Source organism: Pan paniscus, chromosome 14, assembly GCF_029289425.2.
Source record: "Pan paniscus chromosome 14, NHGRI_mPanPan1-v2.0_pri, whole genome shotgun sequence".
In the NCBI taxonomy this organism is placed as follows: Eukaryota; Metazoa; Chordata; class Mammalia; order Primates; family Hominidae; genus Pan; species Pan paniscus.
The window spans coordinates 86,036,393-86,052,714 of NC_073263.2; positions in this window are offsets into that span (position 1 = coordinate 86,036,393).

Genomic DNA, 16,322 nt, shown 5'->3' on the forward strand with positions numbered 1-16,322 from the left:
TCATTCTATTATAAAGACAAATGCACACATGTTTATTGCAGCACTGTTCACAATAGCAAATACTTGGAACCAACCCAAATGCCCATGAATGATATACTGGATAAAGGAAATGTGACACATATACACCATGGAATACTATGCAGCCATAAAAAAGGATGAGTTCATGTCCATTGCAGGGACATGGATGAAGCTGGAAACCATCATTCTCAGCAAACTAACACAAGAACAGAAAACCAAACAGTGCATGTTCTCACTCATAAGTGGGATTTGAACAATGAGAACACATGGACACAAGGAGGGGAACATCACACACTGGGCCTGTCGGGGGGTGGGGGGCTAGGGGAGGGATAGCATTAGGAGAAATCCCTAATGTAGATGATGGGATGATGGCTGCAGACAACCACCATGGCACGTGTGTAACTATGTAACAAAACTGCACATTCCACACATGTATCCCAGAACTTAAAGTATAATAAAAAAAAAAAAAGAAAAGAACTGATGGAAGATCTGTTAGACAACTTTAAGACAACCGTCTTTAAAGTGCTCAAAGAGCTAAAGAAAGACTTGGGAAAAGTCAGGAAAATAATGTATAAATAAAACAGAATATATTTCTCAAATGTACACAGAACACTTTCCAGTATACACAATATATTAGTCCACAATTTAAGACTCACAAAAGTTTTAAAAGATTTGTATTATACAAAGTGTTTCAGCAACAGGATGAAGTTCAAAATCAGTAACAGAAGGAAAACTTTGTGGAAATTCAGCAGTACACTCTTAGAAAAAATCACAAAGGAAATTAAAAAATTAACTAGAGACAAATGAAAAGGAAAACAACACACACAAATTTAAGAGTCATCAGAAAGCAGTTTGTAGGTGAAAGTTCAGATCAATAAATGCTTATGCTAAAAAACAATAAAGATCTCAAACTAACAACCTAACTTTAAAACTTAAGGAATAAGAAAAGGAAGAACAAACTAAACTCAAAAGTACCATAAGGGAGGAAATGATAAAATTAGAGCATAAATAAATGAAATAGGCAATAGAAAAGCAGTAGAGAAAATCAATGAAACTACAACTTGGATTTTTGAAAAGATAAAATTAATAAACTTTTAGCTAAATAGACTAATCAAAAAGTGAAAAGACAAATTACTCAAATCACAAATGCAATGACATTATTATCAATTCTAAAGAAATGAAAATAATTTTATAAAAACTCTTAGAAGAAAACATAGGGAAAATAAAACATTGGATTTGGAAATTTCTTGGATTTGACACTAAAAGCACCGGTAACAGTAGGAAAAATAAATTAGGATCATGAAAATTTAAAAAATTGTGCAAAAACTTTCTATCAATAGAGTAAAAAAGCACCCCTCAAAATATTAGAAATATTTGCAAACCATATATTATAAAACATAAATAATATAAGGAATTGATATTCAAAAATACAGAGAACTCCTAAAACTCAACAACAACAAAACAAACAACTCAAATCAAAAATGAGCAAAGAAGCTAAATAGGTATTTCTCTAAAGAAAACTATACAAATGACCAAAGGGTATATGAAAAAATATTCAACATCAATAATCATTACGGAAACACAAATAGCAACCACACTGAGAATCAATCTCACATTCATTAAGATGGCTACTATAAAATAGCTAGTGTTAATGATGACACAGAGAAACTGGAACCCTCGTGCACTGTGAGTGCAAGCAAAATGTTACAGCTACTGTGAAAAACAGTACGGCAGTTCCTCAAAAGATTATAAATGGAATTGCCCTATGATCTAGCAGTTTCATTCTGGGTATATAATATACCCCAAATAATTAAAAACAGGGTCTTCAAGAGGTAGGTATCTACACATCCATGTTAGAAGCAGCCTCATTCACAAAGCTAAAATACAGAAGCAACCCAAGTGTTCATTGATGAATGAATGAATAGCAAAATGTGATATAGATATACAATAGAACCTTAAAAGGAAAGAAATTCTGGTGTATGCTACAATGTGGATGACTCTTAAGGACATTATGCTAAGTAAAATAAATCACAACAAAAGAGATATTGTGCAATTCCACTTGTTTGAGGGACTTAGACCAGTCCCTCATTATCCAAATTAGACAGATAGCAAGTAGAATGGTTACCAGGGGCTGGGATGAAGGGGGAATTGGTGGTGGTTGTTTAACCGGTATAGAGTTTCACTCAGCAACATGAAAAGCCTAGGGATGACCTGTGGCAATGTTTGCATAGCAGTACAATTGTACCTGATACCAAGGAAATGTACACTTAAAAATAGTTAATATAGTAAATTTAATGTTATATGTATTTTACCACAATGAAAGTTGACAAAATAGAATAGCTGATAGTAATTTTAAAAAAGAAAATTTGATACCTACATCAAGTCCTTTCTAACTATCTTTTTCTGCTTTCCCAACCAAGGAGGATGGGAGCTGGTATTTTAGTCAGAATCTGATTAAACCATTTTTTACAATTTAGTCAGTTCTCGGTATAGTAAAAAATAACATTTCAGAAATAGCTTTCTTCAAATTGCCTGTTTTCTTCTTCAATAACCTAAGGACAACTAAGAAGGTTCATATTTATTAAGAGAGTTCTTTTTTTTTCAACCATGCCATGAGGGGAGCTGCTACATGCTGGTATGTGTACGTAGAGTTTATCTTAGTACCAAGACATGTCTGTCTGTCTGTCTCTCTCTCTCTCTCTCCCTCCCTCCCACTCTCTCTCTTGTTATAGCAACATGATGTATTTATAGTCTTTCAAGTCTAAAACATCTTTCAACTTTGGTTTCATTAGAAATTTTCATTGAGATGAAAGGCAATAAAATAGATATAAATACAGATTCCTAGTCTTTTAAGTATATGTAGTTCTCTCTAGGGAAGCGTACAACAAAATGTTAAATCAGCAGGCTTGGGTTGCTCAAACCCTGCACATTCTATAAGTAAGATCTTTCTTCCGACCTGGCCCTTCACTATCTCCTAGAAGATTAAATGTGAGCCCTTGGGTTATTCTGCCTGAGTAGAGTGTTTTTGTATGCCTGAGGCTTGGGCCATGGGGTATCATGTTCATGAGAAAAATCATGCTAATAATGTATTTTACCATAAATACCTGTTTTTTTCTCTGGGTGGCTAGATTCTGGGTAGCTGATTCTGGCTAGATTCTGAGTCATGTAGGTGCTGCATGCATAGATGACTAAATCTCCTTACTCACACACGTAAGGAAAACACACACCCTGGACACCAAGGCTCAAATGAAAGTCAAAAATGCTTACCTGGTTGACACTCCTTCATACAATGTGTCACATATAGCTTCCAGGAAAACTGAGGCTTGTCTGTGTGATGCCATTAGAAGAGGACACTCAAAAGCTTGCACCTGATTTCTCCTGGACTTTACTCCATATACCACTTACTTTATTAATAATATGTGTATTCTTTAAATTTGATAAACTATAACCATAACGACAACAGCTTTTTTAAATTCTATGATTTTAGACAATTCATTGAGCCTAAGGGTGGTCTTAGAGATTCCTAATACAGTAGGATTTGCATATTTATTGATATTCCATGTCGCTATTAAAATAGCCTAAGCTCCCCACTCCATTTTAAACGAGCAATTTATCCTCATCTGATTTTTCTCCTTTCTTGTACTTTTTGCTTTTCTTAATCTACCATATGGTATGTGAATCTAGGTAAGTCTAGTTGGCTTAATATTTTTCTCTTATTTTCAATGTAGCAGGGTAGGTGAGCTGATTGGTACCCTACTCACCACCTTAAGTCCTTTCACTGACAAACATATCATTTGGGACTACCTTTTGGGTTTGTTTGAAAATAAAAAAAAAACTTGCAATAAGCTTGAGACATAAACCATGCATGCTAATCTGACTTTTACCAGAACTGTGCACTGGAAGATAGAGAGTCATTGGATAAATATTAGAAAGGGATACTTTGATTTGATTCTATTATTTTCCCTCATATCTTTAGCTTATTGGTAACTGCAAGAACAGAAAGAGTAATTTGCAGAAGAAAATTTTGTCCTGCGGTGTCTGAAAGGTTATATCTTTAAATAGCACCAAATACTAAATAATATTCCAAATGACAAGGCTTTCAAAAGTGTCTTAAGTTCTTGGAAAGTAGAAGAATAGTGCTAATTAGTTCTAATTACTTGCAATCGATATGTCAAAAGAGAAAGCACTCTGTGCTTCTCATTTCTTATTTTATTGGCCATGGGAACCAGTAAGCTGGGTGATCACAGTCCTTTCTTCTTCAGCTAATGACTGCATGTGTCATTAGACAATTAACTCTTTATACTCTAGTTTTTCCATCTGCTTTGTAATGATGTTGACTTCAGAGGAATGCTATGACAAATAGTGCCATATTTTATGAAAATTACTTCTTACTATTAGTCTAGATTTAGTAATTTCTCATTATTCTGATGATAAATGTCCTTAAATAAAAATAGGTAGAAAACCTCAGAAGCAAGATGGCATTGGAACAGGTTGTGTAGGTTTATTGCAAAGTTGTGATTCTCTAGATCTTTCTGTTAAATAATAGGACCAAATGATCACATTTATAGCGGCACACATAGTAGTTTATGAGTGGCAGTATATGTGTGAGTGTTTCCTTTGTGCTAATGCCTTACTACATCTAGGATGTAGGTACTTGACTTAAAGCAATGACCAGCACAATGTGAATCTTACTATTCATAATAATAAAATTATTTTTAGAATAACAAAGTTAATGTCAGTGTTTCTTCACAACTAAAGACTATTTCCTGCAAATTCTAAGGGACAGCAATGCCAATATAAGTAGCTCCTAAATTCACAAAACCCAATCAGTTATTTACCCATATTTGAAGAATTTATAGTCAATGTATTGATGTCATTTTGAGTAATTTACTGTCATTCAGCATGTAATTTTTCTAATTTACTTATTATCAAATGTATGACAGATGGGTCAAATTCATGGAATGAATAACATAGCACTAATAGGCCTGCTTAATATCTTCCTTTCAAAATCCTAAAGATACTAAATTATCTTATGTAAATCTACCAAATTAGAAAATGAGGTATCTTAATAAAGAATTATTTTTCACATATCCATTGCATGTGAAGATACGTACTCAAAGTAGAAATTTTATAATTACTCAATTAAAATAAACAAATCATAAAAATCTATTTTTAATTGAGTTACTTGATCTATTAACTTGCTTTAGCTATTCTCCTTTAAACATAGTAATCTCTAGAATTTAAAAGACATTTCAACTAAGAAATCAAAACCATTATATTTTTGTAGTCTAATCAGCTGATGCTTAGTTCCTTGTGGTTTTCACTATTAATACAGCAATAGTTGCAATAAGAGTGATCTTTTAGTTTGTGCTTATTATTAGAACATACTTTCTTAACAACAATGAGTGACTTAGGGGGAACTCTGTTCAAGGTTCATAGTTGAGAGAACTAAAGCTAAGAGCATACAAGCAGTAAGTAACAGAAATGGAATGCTCAGCCTAAGCCAAAGCCATACAACTCTAGAAATAGCACTGTGAACCACTTCACTATGCCTTTCCTATGTATTGCCAAATCCTATACCTTAGTCATATTCACTGCAAAATGAATGACTGGTTTCATGAGACTGACATTGAGAATTAAATGTTCAATGTATTTTTATATTAAAGCCATAGTTGATTCATGTTTTATAAGACATTAATGCTACCATTCATTTAGTCATTTATGAATTCGTTATTTTATGGCTAATGAAGAATGAGCATCCAATACTGATCAACAATTTAACTTGGGTTAAAAAGATTTTGCAAAGTTGCTATGATATAATAAATAGATAGAAGATATATAATTATATATATGATGATATACCTTTTATGTCTTATATAATTATATATTATATATTGTATATTATATATTATGTGTATATATAATATATATAATATATATTATGTGTATATATAATATATATAATATATATTATGTGTATATATAATATATATAATATATATTATGTAATATATAACATAATATGATATATTATATAATTTATATATTTTATAATATATATAATATAATAAATAATGTCATATATTACATAATATATACAATATACAATAGATATATAATATATAATATTAATATATTATATTAATATTATATATTATATATTATGCAATATATAATATATAATTATATATTATATATAATTATGTATATTACATAATATTATATATAATTATGTATAATTATACATAATTATATATATTAAATATATATAATTATATATGATATACCTTTATATCATATATAATTATATATCTTCTATCTATTTATTGTATCTTCTGTTTTATTCAGCAATGTAGTGAAATAAGTTACTTGTGCTAACTTATTCAAACCTATTAATGGCCTACTCGTAGGTACAACTATTTGCCCCATTTCACAGATTAGACTAATCAAGAACAGAGAGGTTAAACAAATTACCTAGGGTCACTCAGCTAATAAAAGGAAGAGGTAAGGTCTGAAGTTAGTACACAGGCAGCAAAGTCCATCTCCTTAATGTTCAGGAAGAAAGATCAAGATACATAGAGAAGACAAGGAACTAAAAAAAGCAATGATATACTGAATAGTAGTTTTCAGATATTTTATTTGAAACAAAAAATACCCAATAGCAGAATATAATGTTCTTGTTTAGATTTTAAAGAAATACTTTTGGTATATTTTTGTAAAAGTGTTTATTTTTTATTTGTGCTATATTTTATTTCAAACTGATTAATTCTTTGATTAAATAATTCAATGTAAAATTATTTAAGTAGAGTTTTCCATGAAATAAAATATAGTTTATATGTAGACAATTTTTAAAATAATTTATTATAAATAATTTCTTTTAAATTATCTAAAATACATGAACGATAAGCAAACTCTTCAAAATCAAAGCACATAGTATCTTTCCTAGTGTCTTGGATTATTTCTCAAAATTTTAATTGTAGCTATCAGTTAGACACTATATTTATAAGCATCAATTTTTTAGTCTTATAATTCTACAATTTTGTAATGGATATATTAAAATTTAATATTTAAATTTGGGAATAATGGAGCTAATTATCTAATACTGACAATTGGTTTCTCAATTGCGTTCCCTCTGTGTACTTTATTTGGTACCAATGAGGAACAGAAGGAGAAGCTAAGCAATAAAAATATTTCAAAGGATTTGACATATCCCAATTTAGTACTTACTATCTGTCAGAGACTAGGTTGTGATTTAAATTTTTGATATCTCGTTTGCATGATAAAGAAGGTGAAAATAGGTTCTTATTAGTTCTTTCACATTGCAATGATTTTTCTGTCTACATAGATTTTTAATGAAGAAATTAGTAATTAGGAATGTTCTGAAGCTTCTTTACAATGGCACTACTAATAAGGAAAATAAGGCTAAATACTCATGTTTACAACTAAGAGTCTTTTGATATGTTATGAAAAAATATTCAAATATCCCATATTATATATGATTTCAGGGTTAAGTCCAAAAATTGAATTTTTTTATTTTATTCAAGAAATAGTGTGTAAAAAGAAACTGATAAATTGTGTATTGTTATGTTACTTCAAATTGCAAGGAAAAGAAAATTATAAGTCCACAAAATTGGAAATTTATTATATGTTTGTGTGATAAGAAACCACATTAAAAAACACACATTAATAGTAGCAGATTATTTAGACACTGAAGATCAAATGCACACATTCATTTAAAAAGTATTTGGGATGCCAAGGCGGGCGGATCACGAGATCAGGAGATCAAGACCATCCTGGCTACATGGTGAAACCCCGGCTCTACTGAAAATACAAAAATTAGCCGGGAGTGGTGGTGGGTGCCTGTAGTTCCAGCTACTCGGGAGGCTGATGAACCCGGGAGGTGGAGCTTGCAGTGAGCCAAGATCGTGCCACTGCACTCCAGCTTGGGTGACAGAGTGAGACTCCATCTCAAAAAAAAAAAAAAGTATTTGAATCTTTAACATGTGGCAACTCTTGTAGTAGGCACTAATAGGTATGGTAAATAAAATGGGCATGTTCTCTGCTTTCTTTTTAGGAAAGAATACAGAGAAAATTGCACAGTTCAATGCAAAATTATAGCTCTAGTAAGTGATCTATTTGGGCATATATGTAGTGTTAGTCTCAGCAGTGGGTGCAGATAAAACCTTTTTGGGAAAAGTGACATTTGACGTTGAGAGATTTAGCCAAGTGCAGAAGAAGAAAAGTGTTCCAGGCAGATGAACACAATGGTATATGCAGTGGCAGAAGTATCATGACATTTTGGAGGAATTGAAAGAAGCACACATAAGTGAAAGTGTCAAGAAAGACAAGGGAAAGAGTATAGTGGGCACTAAGAGTCAGATTTAAAAATTCAGACAAAATATATATGTACATATGTGTATATAAATGTAGGTGTGTATATATACACAAAAGATAAACCATTGAAAAAAATGAATTAGTGACAATATCAAATTTACATTTTGAGAATTAATTTAGGCTACACATTGGATATTGTAGCAAGGAGGTATGGATACTGGTGTGTCTGTTAATTGATAGTAGTAATCTAAAAAATGATAAGGAAAATTCCAATTAAAATCATGTTAGTGGAGAAGTATATAAGCACAAAGATTCTAGAATTACCAAAAAAGTAAAATTGTAAGAACTGGGCCATATCTTATAAGGGATGAAACACCTAAGGAGAGTCGGAAATGATCCCCCCATTTTCAGACTGAGAAATTAGATAAATGATGGTGCCAGTCATGAACAGAAAGAACATAGAAGTGGACCAAGTAGAATGAATAAGCGGTGAATTATTTGACCATCATTCAGTGTTTATTTAGTTGAAATGTGTATAGATGTGAGGGATTCTTAATAAAGTTGGAAGCTGATACATATAGTAATTAGTGGCTGAGATTAATGCCTCATAAAGTACTGACAAGTTATTTAATTTCTCCAAATCACACTTATTTACTTTGTAGCAATTTGATACAAACCAGAACAATCAAATCAGCTTTTTAGCTGTATATATCAAATTGTTTAACATAATTGTATACCTATTTTCTCCAACCGCCAAAAAAAACTCCAGGTGATATGAGGAGACATTTATTAATGTATTTTAGGCTTTCTAAAAGGTGAATGAGAATATATTGTAACTAATAATAGTAGAACATTAAGATGTATTACTAGTAGCAGTAATAAACAGGAATAAAAATAATTTATGCACATGTCCATATTATATATGCTAGAAGCTGGAACCATTGTTTTTCTAATTGTTAATAACACTTGCATCGACGTTGCTGAGTTGATCATACCCTAGGTCACTTGAAAACATCAATGAAGAGTTACATATGTTGTTGAAGTTAATCTTCCCTTTTGGAGCAAAGCCAGTTTGTAATTACAAGTGGCTCTTGAATTTTCCTATTAAATGAGGTCTACATAAGATACATGCTGTTTTCTGTACCATCATTTCATGTATGAGTGTAGTGGCATAAATGTGTGGAAACGTGTTCATTCATCATTTTGCTCTAGTTTTAGAGACGTGTTCTTCGAAAATTTACTACAAAATATTTTCTAATCTGGGAATATAAAGCTTTGGTTCATCATAGTGGTGTCTATTTGATTTGGGTATCTCCAATATCTTACACAGAAGTTGTTAAATTTTGATGCTACAGAATAACACACAAATACAAATGTATTTATTTTTCTTGGTAAACTAGGTAACAGAAATGAAATTATTGGTGTATTTCCTTGACTCCTATAAGTCATCTCCAATTTAATCTTCAAAGCCAGAGGACACCAAAAATTCCTGAAACTTCAAGCAGATGGTAGAAAATACCTGGTTCTTAACAAGAGTAATAAAAAATCTATAAATCCGTTGCCTAGACAATCATTTTGGACTTACAATTTTTTTATTACACTAATATCAACATTGCTATAAGAACTGTATTCTTACATATGTATACATGTGCACATGTACCCTAGAACTTAAAGTATAAAAAAAGAACTGTATTCTTACCCCATTATAACAAACGACTTTACATATAGTAATTCTAACACCATTTTTGCTATTTTAATATTTTTATTTATTATTTTGTAATATTGAAGTAAACTTTTTTAGTGCAATATTATTTTTGCCCCATGTCAGCAGCATGAGAATGATGCTTCTTGCTAATTTACCAATCACCCAACTTTTCTTTTCTTGACTTCCCTCTCCCTAGCCCACTCCATGAAGTTCACACTAAGCCTACCAAGACTTTCCCAGCATTACCATTTTTCCCACTCAACCCTACTCATCTCAGTCTGAATGCATTTATTATAATATTTCCCAGTTTTAAGGGATCCAATTAGTTGAAGAGGACTAAAGTTGAAGGAAACAGTAAAACCCAGGAAGAACCACTGTTAGTGGGTATTATACAATTATTTCATACTTTACAAAGATCTCAAACAAATCATTTATACTCTATCACCAAGACCAGCAACTCAATTATTTAATTTTTAGAAAATGCTTACCAAACAAAACTCTTCTAGACTCTGACAGCTTTATACTATATCAAATTTTTGTGTTAAAGAAATATATATAGATATTTAATAAATTTTTCTATATTTTTATAATCCTCAAGAGGGGAAATAAAACAATAAGCAATTCAAATATTGTATTTCAATATTTTTTATTCAGTTCAAAGGCTTTCTGAGAAGGTGGAACATGAATATAGCAGTATTAAAATTGATACCAGTAACGTTTTGCACTGTAATCACCACCTATATATAATGGAATGTAGAAAGATATATGAAAATGCCTTATTTGAAACAAAAGCTATAGTTTACTATCGAAAATATTGCAGTTACTAAAAAATAAAACAAGCAATTCTTCAAAAAATATCAAAATATCAATGAGAGAAAAGATTGTTGGAAGATAGAATCAGATAAAAACATTTGGTTTAGCTAACAGTGATCTCACAAGTCTTCAGAATAATATTAAATCCAGCAAAGCTCTTTCAACACAGAGCAGAGGAGAAAATATTTGCAAATCATGTATCTTATAAGGAATTTTTATTCAGAATCTGTCAAAAAATATAACTCAATAATAGAAAGACAAATACCCCAATTAAAAAATAACCAAATGATTTGACTAGGCATTTCTTCTTCAAATAAGATATTAAATGACAAAGAAGCACACAAAAAGATGCTCAATAGAATTAGTCATCAGGGAATTTCAGATTAAAGCCACAATAAAATACCACTTTACATCCACTAAGATGGCTATAATAAAAAAGACAGGCAATAGCAACTGTTGTCCATCATGTGGAGAAATTGAAACCCTCATGCATTGCTGAAATATAAAATGCTGCAGTTACTTTGGAAAACATTTGCATTGTTAATCATAGAGTTACCATATAATGCAGCAATTCTATTCCCAGGAAAGCGTGAAGAGAACTAAAAACATGTGGCCCTGATGGAAATTGTACATGAATATTCACAATAGCATTATTTATACTAACCCAAAGAGGAAACAATCCACATGTCCATCAATTGATAAATAGATTAAAATATATCTATACAATGGAATATTATTTCACAACACAAATAAAAGACTGATACATGTAATGACAAGAAAAACCCTTGAAAACACCATGCTAACTGTAACAGCGAGTCACCTACATATTTTATAATTAAATTTATATGAAATGTCCATGGTAGGCAAATCTCTAGAGACAGAAAAGAAGATTGATGGTTGTCTTGGACAAGAGAGGAGGAAAGGGAGTAACCATTGATGGACTCAGAGTTTCTTGTAAGGATGATCAAAGTTCTAAAACCACTGAACTGTACAGTAACATAAGAAAATTTTATGAAATGCAAATTACCTTGCAATAACGTTTTAATTAAAAAAAGGGAAAAATAAATAAACTTGTATGGCCTTTGGACAACTTTTCACCAAAAATTTATTCCTCACTTGATAATGAACCTAATGTTTTTATTTTTACAATCATACCTTGAGAAAGATGATTAAACTCTGTATATTTTAGTATAATATTAATTTATAAACGTTGCAGGTTACATTTGGACTTTATTAATTTAATTACATTAGCAAATAAATATACAGGTAAAGTAATTGTAAATAATGAGTATACTTACTCTTTTGTGTGGTATTTGGATTTGAAATGCAATACCTATTCACTGACATTTAGATTTTGAAAGTAAACAATTTAACCAAATTTTGAGTATGCAATTACTTTCATTTTGTTTCAATATTGCATCATTATTTGCATAATATATTGACTTTGGAACCATTATTAAAAACTATACTTGAGACATAAAATTTATGATAAAATATTTAACATTTCTACACAACATATGTTGTATGTATGTATGTATGTATGTATGTATGTATGTATGTGTTTTGAGACAGTGTCTCATTCTGCCACTCAATCTGCAGCGTGGTGGAGCAATCTCAGCTTACTGCAACCTCTGACTCCCAGGCTCAAATCATCTTCCAGCCTCAGTCTCCCAAGTAGCTGGGACTACAGGCACGTGCACCATGCCCAGCTGATTTCTTGTGTGTATTTTTGGTAGAGAAGGAGTTTCGCCATGTTGCCCAGGCTGGTCTCAAACTCCTGGGCTCAAGAAATCCGCCTGCCTTGGCCTCCCAAAGTGCTGGGATTACAGACGTGAGCCACTGCACCTGGCTACATAGTTCTTTTTAAAGTTACAAATTGTCAGTTTGTCATTTTTTCCCCAAATAGCTTTACCACGCGTTTCATACTATGGCTTCTCAGGTGTTGGATTTCAGATTGTTCTTTCTAAAGGCAGATAAATGAATTTCCATCACTGAACGACTTCCTAACTGGTTCTTTGATGTGCAATACTAGACTACTCAAAAGATTATATCGGCTTACTCAATTTTTCTAAACCAGTAAGTGCCTCAAGTCTAGAACTCACTATATTTTTACTGTGCCTGTTATGCATACTTTTAACTACCATATTTAAAAAGTACCTTTTTTTTTATTATTTGTATTTGTTCACTTTTGAAATGATTGGCCTCTCATTTTATATCAGGGTTGATATTTCTAAACTTTTGGAATTTCTTGGACTATGGGATCCTTCAATTCCAAAAGTTTATTTTAATAAGTTTTAACTTAATGTAAACATGAATCCTCAGAGTGAGGACAGAAATTAGGGTGGGGAAAAGTATCAGAAGCTAATTATCATTGACATAAATAATAAAGAAAAGAGGACGAAGACAGATAAATCATTCAGAAAATGTTGCTTACAAATTATTTGTATTTATAAAAAGATAAAGTAAGAAGGAAAAATAGATAAATTTTCAAGGAGAATAGTAAAGACTGACAAGCTAGTCCTCTGAGTGATTGAGTACTGCAAAGACAAATAGACTGAGCTAAAACAAAAGATGAGACTATCAAATCAAACTCATGAATCAGAGCTCTTTTCCAGTGTCAAGCTTTACTGATAATTTCAAGGATATAAACACTGAAGAGTAACAGGCAAAGCAAGAAGATGCCTATGATAGCAAAAATGGTTTTGTAGGTGATTTTTCCTCATACTGAATTTATTCCTGGGGACAGAGTCATAGATGAAGCTACTAATTAGATAACTCAGAGTACCTCACACAGCAGGGAGTATACAGGTTGTAAAATATCTCCACTTTATACTCCAGCATAAATGATGTTTTTTAGAGTCTGGTAAGTCCATAGAGGCTAAGACTGTTTAACTTAAGCATTCCTAAACCAGGAAAATTCTAAAAATATTTCAAAAATAAGGGGTCTTCTCCTAGCAAACACCATTATTTATTTACCATGAGGTGAATTACTGGAATGCCTGGAAGGAGATGAAACCAAGCTACTGCTTTCTTTGTTTCCTGGAAGTTGGAAGAGGAGACACTTTCAGGCGTACATAATAGGGGGCTTATGTAGGACTAGAACTAAGCCTCTCAGTTATACCAAGCTATCCATGATAGACCAGGGATCTGATGAGAATCCCACTGACTTCCTGGAAAGGCTAAGAGGGGCCTTGGTAAAGCACACCTCTCTGTCTCCTGATTTAGTCAAGGAACAATTAATCCTAAAGGATAAATGTATTATTCAGGCAGGCCCTGATATCAGGAGGATGCTGCAGAAACAGGCCCTGGGAACTGAGAGTACTTTAGAGAGCCTCCTGAAAGTGATCACCTCGGTCTATTACAATAGATCACTGGAATAGATTCTTGGATTCATTATACCTGAGTAAAGAACTGGAAAGCTGACAGAGTTACCTCTGTTAACCCAGAAGAGAACACAAAGTACCAATGTGAGGAGATTGGGGACCTCAAGCTAAAAATCACACAAGGTAAGTGTTAATAATTAACATTTCATGAATATCCTCTTCATAGTCTTGCCTATGCTTGCTGTCTTTACCTTTGTTCTGTTCTATACCATGGGGTACAATGTTGTTTTCAGAATGATTAGTATATTTCACGTCTATTTCTGTAATCTTTGACATTAGATTCTCTCCTTTTATCTCTTTTTGTATAATACACATATTTGATGCATGCATACTTAACCTTGTAAGTCTTGTTTCTCCTAGCCTAGAGGCCATCAAATTCCAAACAATCAGGCAACTGAACCCTTGGACAATGGCTCCCTTTTGCCAGGGACCCATAGATAGACCTCTGGGAGAATTCTAACTGCTTTTCTCCCCAAAACAATGCCCCTGTCAGCAGGAAGTAGCTGAGACCAGTCATCATCCATATTTTAATGGCAGTTAGATATGCCTCCCTCGTGAAGGCCCCAACCCTCAAGCCTGGAACCATGCAGCCCAAAGTGAGAACATACATTCCTGTTTTCCTGCTTGACTGTTGCCTTTTCCAAAAGCACCCATGGCCCACTCTGCCCCACCCATCCTGTGCCCATAAAAACCCCAGGCTCACCAGCAGAGGAGAGGAGGAGAAGAGGAAAAACAGCTGGACATTGGAGACTATGGTTTGACATTGGAGAGAAGCACCTTGACTTCAAAGGGAGAGCTTGATGGTGTAGCTTTGGAAAGGAGTCTGGCTAGGGATGGCTGGACTCCAGGAGATTATCTTCCTTTTCCATCTCCTTTTCAGCTCCCCTTCCCACTGAGAGCCACTTTCATAGGCAATAAAATCACCCACATTTACCATCTCCAATTTGTTTATGGGACCTTATTCCTCCTGGATGCTGGACAAGAACTCAGGTACCGGTGCAAAAAACTGTCACACTAACCCTCCGCTGACCTGTTAACAAATAAGCCATCCATGGATGGCAAAGCTAAAAGACAACCGACTATAACACTCTTTCTGGAGTTTCAGGGGTCACTGGCAACCCCCTTGATGCTGCCACAGGGCCTCATAGAGTTTTGCTCCTGCCAGTGTCCAAAGGCGCTTGCCCTAGCTCCTGCACCTGCTCACCTGTTCTCCCCCTCCTGCAAGGGGTGGAACTCAGCAGGACCAAGTGAGTGGAGTCCACCTCTGCTAGCACGGAAGCAGCTGGCCAGTCCTAGTGCCTGTGCACTCTAGTTCCCACCCACAGAGGGGTTAGGGAAAATTTTCTGCTTCACTGGAAGTGACCTCATGGAAATGGGGGTGAAAGGAATTGCAGGAGAGCTGCTTAACTCCTTTCTTCTGCAAACAAAACTCCATACAATCCAAAAAAATGACAGTGAAATAATATTTAAAATTATAGAATAAAATGATGAAGAAAATAAGTGTGTAGGCTGGGTACAGTGGCTCACATCTATAATCCCAGCACTTTGACAGGCCAAAGAAGACAGGTGGCTTGAGTCCAGAACTTTGAGATCAGTCTGGGCAACATAGCAAAACCTCCTGTCTGCAAAAATACAGATATTAGCTGGGCATGGTGTGTGCACCTGTGGTCCCAGCTGCTAGAGAGGCTGAGGTGGGAAGATTGCTTGAGCTCAGGAGGTGGAGATTGCAATGAGGTGAGATGGTGTCACTGCACTCTTGCCTGGGCAATGGAGTGAGACCCAGTCTCAATAAATAAATAAATAAATAAATGTGTAACTTTAAGACAAAGACTAAATGTCAATTTACAAGGATAAATTAAATATCCATATTTGTTTTTTGTTTGTTTCTTGGTCTCTGACTCCTCTGACGAAGAAAGTGAGTGTTTAAGTGAAGAGATAGAGCAAGAATTTGTAAAAAGTATCTGATGTCCAAAATTTGTAGAGATCCTTAAATATAACCAGTACTTAATTATAAAGTGCTTTCCTCCAGAATCACTGAAATACATGGTAAAAAAATGTTCAAATTCAAT